General features: G+C 41.1%; 2 non-coding genes across 2 annotated transcripts; one reads left to right on the top strand and one right to left on the bottom strand.

Moving 5' to 3' along the window:
• Nucleotides 1-2614: 2614 nt before the first annotated feature.
• TRNAS-GCU (transfer RNA glycine (anticodon GCC)) lies at nucleotides 2615-2685 on the bottom strand. Its single transcript has one exon. It is a non-coding gene; the product is annotated as a tRNA-Ser (tRNA).
• A 7011-nt stretch (nucleotides 2686-9696) lies between these two features.
• On the top strand, nucleotides 9697-9767 carry TRNAG-GCC (transfer RNA glycine (anticodon GCC)). Its single transcript has one exon. It is a non-coding gene; the product is annotated as a tRNA-Gly (tRNA).
• Nucleotides 9768-10095: the final 328 nt, after the last annotated feature.

The raw sequence follows: 10095 nt of genomic DNA on the forward strand, positions 1-10095 counted from the left end.
ACTGCAGCTCCCCTTTTCGTAACATTCGCGGCAACAACACAGCACGTGCAGGCATAATGATATGAAACAGAAAACACAGAAGTTACCACCCAACGTAAGTCTGCCTTTCCCTTCACAACCTTGAATTTTTGTCTCAATCTCCTTATTATTCCAGCCAATAGACCACTGTGACTTGGCTAAATTAGCCAATAATTCACAAGAAATATGAAAAGAAAAGGTGATACACCAGGTATCAATTAGTAGTTCAATAAATTACACGTGCTCAGAAACTAAGCACAAATAACGAGGATAACAGAACGTAGTTGCTATGGCAACCACGCAATCTGCTACCAAATACACTCTCACGACATTAAAATACTAAGGTAGAGCGTATAGCACGACCAGGGATTGTACCAAGAAAACAAGAATAATAGGTACCAAATAACTTACCGTGCAATCCCAATAGAAAGGTCGTCGCAATGTGTAGAAGCAACAGGGCCAAGAGGCCAGGCGAATCAATTAAACAAATAAGATTAGCTAAAGGCTGGAATAATAACTACTGAATAAATTTGAAGAAAGGAAAACTTTAATAAACAAAATCTTCTAAAGAAAAATAACCGACCTCTCAAACTACAATTGATTTAAAATTTAAAAGTTGCAACTGGATCAATTAAAAGGGAAAATTAACTGAAAATTAAACCATCAAGGTCGATGCATTAATTTAAAGAATCAAATCACAATTAAAATCTATAAATTCACAGTTACAGTCTTGAAGGTGAAAACTTCTCCAATGACAATCTCGGTCATACCCTACCAACCCATATTACTTCCGTAATCTTCAAGAAATAACCCAAATGAAGGTACATGATCCACAAGAAGGATAACTAAGAGAACATTACTTCAGAGACCGAAACTTAAATCACTTGAATATCACCAAACATCAACCGGTCCACCACAAGGCGACCAAATCAAGACAATTACATCACACGGTTCTACCCGTCAATAATCAACTCAGATCCTCTGCTGTCACAGGCAACAGGACAACGCCCACCCACGTGTGCATTCTATTACATCGTACAGAAACAAAACAGAGTCACAGTAATTCAAAATGGCTACGCCAGTACCGAGTAGCTCAAAAGAAAAGTTTTCATCTTAACAATATTCCAATATTACCTAACACCCTCGAATAGGTTTGAGAAATTTAGTAATCAAATAATTATTATTATTATTAAAAGGGAAATAAGAAAAATGAATTAGGTTACACCGATACTACATACATATTTACCAATGAGGAGCTCCCCAAATATAAAATCTTGTTTCATGCGCATGAAACCTTAAGTGACAGAACCAAAAGTTAAAATTAATATCATAGTTACCATTGAACCTTGAAACCCCAAATCTAGATTGAATTTTACAAGCTCATAACCAGACCAGTAGGAAAAGTCCTTCACTTTAAATACGCAAACAAATGTCCGAAACATCAAATATTCCATTTCTCAGATATCATAGCCATAAATTTTCTCCATGTCTCCAAACGTCATTATTAGTAGTTTCTTCGGCGATATCGGCCCAGTTCAGAAGTACATATGAATCTACTTACGAGGTCGGCTAGTTAGAAGAGAATAATCTTTTCAAATGACAAACCAAACAACGAGCCTAAGGCTCAGGTGGAAATCCTTTAACCCGGATCAAAATTCACCAACATCTTCTTTCTTGAATAAATAACTTGTCGTTAAACCACAACCAAGAGCTTAGCTTCAGAGCGTCTCTTCAATTCAGTCCCAAGAATTAAAAACAAAAACGCTCAGACATCATTGTCGAGCTCCGTGCCTCGGCAGGTCAACTTCACGTTTCGCAGACAGATCGCAGCACACACTAGCCACCTCGTGTTTCTATAACCAAGTCCACCGCAAGATGGCTCCCCATGCGCAAATCCGAGAAGGGACCATGGAATCTCGAACTCTTAATTCGTGGACACGCACACCATAATATTAAACTATATAAATGGAATCCAATATATGTAGTTCTAAGGTAATGGAGTAATACAACTCCATTACAGTATCTGAGATCGTAATAATATTTTTAAAATGTTTGATTTTGGATACAGATTCAATGATAGTTCTGTTATAACGGGACACCTAAAACCCGAGATTTAATTTTTCGATTCTCCATTTAATCCAACCGAACTCGATAGCTGCAGTCGCATAAGTGCGGCCAGTATCCAATAATCGGGAGATAGTGGGTTCGAGCCCCACTGTCGGCAGCCCTGAAGAAGGTTTTCCGTGGTTTCCCATTTTCACACCAGGCAAATGCCGGGGATGTACCTTAATTAAGGCCACGGCCGCTTCCTTCCAATTCCTAGGCCTTTCCTATCCCATCGTCGCCGTAAGACGTATCTGTGTCGATGCGACGTAAAAGCAAATAGCAGAGAGAGATTTAATCCCAAATATCCTGAGAGTTCCTCCTCTCTGAACACTAGAAAACCAGGATGGGTGGATGAGAAAATGAGCTCCTGTTTTCTAAAGTAGGCGGGTTCGACGTCGGATCAGTACAGTGGTATCAGTCCATCAGCCCTGTTTACAGTGGTTTTAATTTTCATGATGGCTTTTTACTCCGGTGTAAATAAAAATTGAAATGCATCCACCGGGAATCGAGCCCGGGCCACCCGCGTAGCAGGCGAGCATTCTACCACTGAACCACCGATGCGACAGCTGTATGGGGCAATGATATGTGCTTCAATATACCAATGTCTTGTCTTGGAGTACGTGAATGGAACAATTCCTATAGCTGCTTGTTACTTAATGAGAGGCTCGCTGCGTAACTGAAAAAGTTAACTGAGAATAGTGTTCAACATGATTAACACTAGGAAACGTTGTGATAGGACTAATATACCACGCCTTCCGGGCATCAGAGGTTCAAGCTCAGTCGCTACCATAGATTACCCTGATTGTTGAATTTCCCCCAAATGTCTTCAAACTGTCTCCAGTAGAATCATGGGAGAAGGTATACCTCAGGTCTCAAAGATTCTAAATCAATCGCGACCGAGCTCGATAACTGCAGTCGCTTAAGTGCGGCCAGTATCCAGTATTCGGGAGATAGTGGGTTCGAACCCCACTGTCGGCAGCTATGAAGATGGTTTTCCGTGGTTTCCCATTTTCACACCAGGCAAATGCTGGGGCTGTACCTTAATTAAGGCCACGGCAGCTTTCTTCCCAGTCCTAGCCCTTTCCTGTCCCATTGTCGCCATAAGACCTATCTGTGTCGGTGCGACATAAAGCCAATAGCAAAAAAAATCATGATTGTAACAACGTTGTGGGTTCGAACCCCGCTCTCGGCAGCCAAAATGTGTCTTTTACTGGTGCCCCATTTTCATACCAGGCAAATGCCTGGGATGTACCTTAATTAAGCTTACAGTCGCTTCTTTCGCATTACTGGCCCTGTCCTATCCCATCGTTGCCATAAGTCTTTTTCGTGTCGGTGCGACGAAAAGCAACTTGCCAAAATAATATAAACCCTTTCTTTCTCTTTTTCTGTCTTTGCTTTTCTTTCATACTTCATTTACCGTCCAGAGTTCGATTATATCTCGGACTCAGCGATGTATCCCACCTCAATCACCTGAGGGGCGTAGATACAACTGGACAGGAGGACCAGTACACCACCAATTATAACCACATTTCCAGTAGAATTTGTGGATATCCAATTTTGACTCTGATAGTATGCACTGGAATTCCCAGCATCAATATTGGATACATCCCTCCACATAGTGTACTGTAATCATCAAGAAGGGCATCCGGTCGTGAAACTAGATCAAATTAATATCAGCTGCTACCCTTAATAAATTAGAAAATGGCCAGGAATGAGAATAAAAAGCACAAGAAAATCTCTCTGGGACCAAATTCTGTCACCTCAGCTCAGAAGAAAATGTAGCTCCAGGCGTGATCTAGATTCCAACCTGTGTTATTGCGGCCATAACACAATGTCCTAACCTCTGGAGGATCATGGTTACATAAACACAACAAGGACATAAGTTTATTGATAAGAAGGCGATAGCCGACGTATTGATAGTCCAGAGTTAGCGAGCGTGGTGAGAGTATTGGCGTGTAGGTATAGAAGTTTCCTACACGAAAAAATCCCTTAGTAAAGTCTTTCACCTAAATGACCTCAGATTTTTAACTGGACAACTTCAAGAGTTTCAAAGCTACTCAACAGTCTGGGAGAAGTGAAAGTAAAATATACGACTTCCGTTGTATTTTTAGATTATCATTTTAAAACGCAATAGGAATTTTACATTCGAACCGTAGTAGTAGTAGTAGTCTTTCCTCCTTTCTGACAATCTGCCCTCGGTTAAACGTAGATAGTTCGAGCGCCTTGTCCATTCTGTACAGGGTCAGCACGCTCACTAATACATGTTCCGTGCCTGTGTATGACTAGCAGTCATTCCTCGTCAGGTGACGCCGCTATCACCTGGACGGATTTATATCGATAGTAGGTAGGTTTTTATATACGCTGATGGACATTCATTGACTCGCATAATTATTCGGACAGACATGATTTATTACATTTTGCTTTGTATTAGTCATTTCAATAATAATAATAATAATAATAATAATAATAATAATAATAATAATAATAATAATAATAATAATAATAATAAGGCACTGATATAAATTAAATATAAATACAAGTTTCTGTAAGGAATATAGAAACTAAACGTCCATCATTCTTCTAATGAACACTGTCAATGAAAATATAATAATTAAAATACAAAATCAAAACCAATATTGCACACAATTACTATTATTATTATTATTATTATTATTATTATTATTATTATTATTATTTTGTGAGTTGATTTATGTCGCACCGACACAGATAGGTCTTATGATGACGATCACACAATTATTCGGACACTTTTCATTTTTACTTATGATCCTAATGGTTAAGGGGCTGGTGGGCTTTCCTTTCATTTTATTTCCTTCCTTGAGTCGACTTGACATCCTCTCCGCTAATTTCCGTGTGTAATCGGGAGATGTCTTCTGCCACTCTTCTTGAAGTCGGTTCTTCAGCTGTTCTCTAAATCCGATTGTTGTTTTTCTTATTTCTTTATCAAGTTTGTCCCAAAGACACATTCAAGTCTGGTGATTAAGGGGGAGGATAAAGCACCCTTGGGAAATTAAACAATAACCACATCCTTACATTCCAGGCCACATGTTCTGGGTCGTTATCTTGATTATTATTATTATTATTATTGTTACGGAGTTTTCCGTGGTAGTTAGAGGTGAAAGAAGGTGCGGGGGGTGAACAGGTCTCAGGCTACGAAATTAAAGTGAATTTAAAATTTAACAAGGTTATATTTTCTTAGCAAAAACAAGAAATAACAATAATGGCAGGTACAGAGTAGCAAAACCACTAATCGAGAATGTACAATTACAGGATTTGGGGCTCCGAGAGCCAGACACACAATTCTTGAGCAATTAGCCCAACTTTACGATATACAGAATTCAACAAAGGGGCAGAAGACCCCAATCAAGCCCAGGAGCACTTGCTCCCCATTACATCATAAAGCCTCCACGAGGCGCGCAGAAACAAACTTCAAAAGAGCGATCTGCTCTCAAAGGTTAAGCCTATCAAAGGCCACACCAAACTCCACCTTCAAGTTTTCCTCTAATGACATAACACAGGGGTAAAGATAACCAACCTACTGAGGCCTATTAAGTGAGAAAATTTAATTACCTGGCCTCTAAAATACCAATTTGAGAGGAGGCGAACTTGCGCTCCTAATACACTTTGTTTAAAACCTACTTGGCACTAGGCCGTTAATGCAAGGGCTAATCCCATACTAAAGAGGTGACTTTTAGAAGGAAACAATTTACATTACGTTAAGGAAGAAACGGTTGTGAAAATAAGTTCACCTCAATGCAATATGAGAGGGAGCTCGAGAGGGTTAAGCACTCTCTATCCCAATATGAAGCTTAAAAGATAGAATAAATACAAGGATTCGTTACATTTTAGGGAAAGTTACATGGTGGAAAAGCTTCGGACGCGCCCCGAGAGTTAAACTGCTGAGCTAGCAAGAAAAGAAGTTATTAATCGGCCATTACCTGGTTGTTGAACTGCTGCCCGAAGAAAGAGGCGCTACCCGCCCCCTGCTATGTACTTTACACACTGAAAGATGGTACTGAAGTGGCGCAGAGACCCTAAAATCAGCAGTTTATATACTCTCGCAGAAAGTTCGAGGCGTTTCAGGAAGGAAAACACCCGCCCACAATCATTTTATTGGTGGATAAAGAAAACCCCTACACAAGATGAAGAAGAAACACATTATTGGTGGAAAATTAATTAAAGAAATTCGGGATTGGCTAAATTCAAAACAAGGGGAAAGAAAGGGTTAATATTGCCAACTTAAACAATGACTGAAAGAAATTTAGCAAAGAACAAACTTTTGAAATTAAATTTTCTCCAAAAGAAAACAGTTCTTTCACTTCGCACTAGGGTGCGCCGTTGTAGTTCTTCAGTAGTGTCCTCTAGAAGAGAATGTTCACACTTCTTACTACAAGGAAAGCAAAAATACGTCGAAAACAACACAGTTCAGAAACTTCAAAATCTCCAAGTAGTGACATCTTCAGGATAACTTGAAAATTAACACATAAGACAAAGTTCAGACTTCTTCCAGTAGGGGAGTTTCAACTGGCGCAAGGTTTGAATTAGCGGCGTGGAGGTGTACCGCCAAGTACAATTATTATTATTATCATCTGTTTACCCTCCAGGTTCGGTTTTTCCCTCGGACTTAGCGAGGGATCCCACCTCTACCGCCTCAAGGGCAGTGTCCTGGAGCTTCAGACTCTTGGTTTGGGATACAACTGGGGAGTATGACCAGTACCTCGCCCAGGCGGCCTCACCTGCTATGCTGAACCGGGGCCTTGTGGAGGGATGGTAAGAGTGGAAGGGATAGGCAAGGAAGAGGGAAGGGAGCGGCCGTGGCCTTATGTTAGGTACCATCCCGACATTCGCCTGGAGGAGAAGTGGGAAACCACGGAAAACCACTTCCAGGATGGCTGAGGTGGGAACCCACCTCTACTCAGTTGACCTCCCGAGGCTGAGTGGACCCCGTTCCAGCCCTCGTACCACTTTTCAAATTTCGTGGCAGAGCCGGGAATCGAACCCGGGCCTCCGGGGGTGGCAGCTAATCACGCTAACCACATGTCCATCGCCATCCGTCACAGTTGCTTTCAGATTCTTCTCTTGAAGCTCAGTATTAGGACGCCGCCAAACTGTTATCCTCTCATCAGACTGAAATATGTTTAATTTACTCTCATCAGCAAATATAACGTCATTCCACCACTCATTGTCTTCTCTAACATGCTCTTTGGCAAAGAGCATTCTCCTTCTTCGATTTAATTGATTTATGAAGGGCTTCCTTCTTGCAATACGGCCATGAAAGTTCCCTCTTCTGAGCACTCTCCGCATTGTTTCTGGATGCACTTTCTTTTCGGTTTCTGCGGCAATCTCCGTAACGAGTTTTGGAGCACTATAGTTGGGTTCCTTTTTGGTTTTTGTGATGATATAACACTCTTCTATCACAGAAAAAGTTATTGGACGTCCCGTATGCGGTAGATGTTCAATCCTATCTTCCCATCGGAATCTTGTGATATTATCAGAGACTTTACTTTTCTTCATTTGTAACATTTCAGTAATTTGACGACAACTTTCACCTTTATCACGGTGAAAAATTACTAGCTGTTCGATTGTGCTCTCTCTTCCTTTGCGGCCCATTTTCTCTTAAGTTGTACACAGCACTCTAACTCACTGAATGTTTACGTTCATACTGTCCGTGGCTCTTCTACACACGACCTCTGCATGGCAACTGACTTGTGTCCGAAAAATTTTGTTGAAGCACGTTAACTGCGTTCTGAGGTTCCAGGGTCACTGGTTCTGTCCTGTTTTCTATAAGTACACATTTCAACGCCGTGTTGAATCTGTCAAACTGGGTTCTGTCAGGAACTAGTTTGTGCGTACAATATTTTCTCTGAAACATAGGGCCAGTGTGTAGCAACGTGTCCGAATAATTATGTGAGTCACTGTAAGTGTTCACACAGCAGTGGAGACATTTGACATATGCACATATTGGCAATAGTAATCTATACAGTATATTAAATTTTTTGGATGAAAACTGAAGTCGATTTCCTTCATTCTTTTTTAACTGAAAGGTATTCATGTACAGATTTTACCATCAGGTACTATAAATCAGTTAACATCCGACTTCCTCAAATTATTTGACTTTTTCAATTTTTTTGTCTCTTTGAAGCAATCATATCTTTAGTTCTGAGATACGGAGTTCGTTTTGGCCTAAGAACACTCAGTGGCTCAAGTTCTTTCATTTCAGCTCTTAACTATTCAAATTGGTTTTTCTGAGGAAAGTTATGAGAGCACATTCAATTTGACGTCTCATTTCATCAATTTTTCTCATTGAAGCAATCATATATTTCGTTCTAATTGAGGTACGCAGTTCGTTTTTGTCTAAAAACACTGTGGATCAACCGCTTTCTTTTGAGGTAATAACTACTTAAATTGGTACATTTTGAGAAACGTTATGAGTACATTTGTCTCCATGACGAAGTTCTTTGAAGGACTTCTTCTTTTTTTTTTTTGCTATTTGCTTTACGTCGCACCGACACAGATATGTCTTATGGCGACGATGGGATAGGAAAGGCCTAGGAAGTGGAAGGAAGCGGCCGTGGCCTTAATTAAGGTACAGCCCCGGCATTTGCCTGGTGTGAAAATGGGAAACCACGGAAAACCATCTTCAGGGCTGCCGAGAGTGGGGTTCGAACCCACAATCTTCCGATTACTGGAAACCGGCCGCACTTAAGCGACTGTACCTATCGAGCTCGGTGAAGGACATTTTAACAGTTCGGTGCGTAGTGTTGTTCCAAGGAACGTTTAATTCAATTTCTTTTTGTGATGTATTTTCAAGTGTTTTGTTGACATAATATTATATTCTATTACCACAGCAGATCATGTGCTTTATTTCATTAAGTCGAAACTTTGCAAATACATCCGTCAGGATAGTAACGAACAACACCATACTTTGTACATTGCGGGCGGAGCCAGCGGGAAACTGCTAGTTGTTTTTAAAATAGATATTTAACAGAAATATATTTCGTTTATAACTCGATATTTAGTTACAGAATACACAAACTTAAAAGAGCTGCTTTGCTAAAAAGGCGAGATATTTTAGTCCTATCACAACGTTTCCTAGTGCTAATCACGTTGAACACTATTCTCAGTTAACTTCTTCAGTTAGGCAGCGAGCCCCTCGTTAAGTATATATAATTTCGTGTGGCTATTTCTAGCCGAGTGCAGCCCTTGTAAGGCAGACCCTCCGATGATGGTGGGCGGCATCTGCAATGTGTAGGTAACTGCGTGTTATTGTGGTGGGGGATAGTGTTATGTGTGGTGTGTGAGTTGCAGGGATGTTGGGGACAGAACAAACACGCAGCCCCCGGGCTATTGGATTAAACCAATGAAGGTTAAAATCCCCGACCCGGCCGGGAATCGAACCCGGGATCCCCTGAACCGAAGGCCACTACGCTGACAATTCAGGCAACGAGTCGGACTCTCATTACGTGAGAAGTGGCTATAGGCATTGTTTCATTTACGTTCTCCAAGACAAGACATTGGGATATTGAAGCGCATATCATTGCAATACCGCGTACAGCATCGGTGGTTCAGTGGTAGAATGCTCGCCTGCCACGCGGGCGGCCCGGGTTCGATTCCCGGCCGATGCACTTCAATTTTTAATTACACCGGAGTAAAAAGCCATCATGAAAAGTAAAACCACTGTAAACAGGGCTGATGGATTGATACCACCGTACTGACCCGAGGTCAAACCCGCCTACTGTAGAAAACAGGAGCTCAATTTTCTTAGCCACTCATACTGGATTTACAGAGGGGGAACTCTTGCTAGTTGCTTTATTCGCACTGACACAGGTCTTATGGCGACTATGGGACAGGAAAGGCCTGGAAATGGGAAGGAAGCGGCCGTGGCCTAAAATTAAGGTACAGCCCCAGCATTTATCTGGTGTGAAAATGGGAAACCACGCAAAACCATCTTCA

This window comes from Anabrus simplex, chromosome 1 (genome assembly GCF_040414725.1).
Source record: "Anabrus simplex isolate iqAnaSimp1 chromosome 1, ASM4041472v1, whole genome shotgun sequence".
Classification (NCBI taxonomy): domain Eukaryota; kingdom Metazoa; phylum Arthropoda; class Insecta; order Orthoptera; family Tettigoniidae; genus Anabrus; species Anabrus simplex.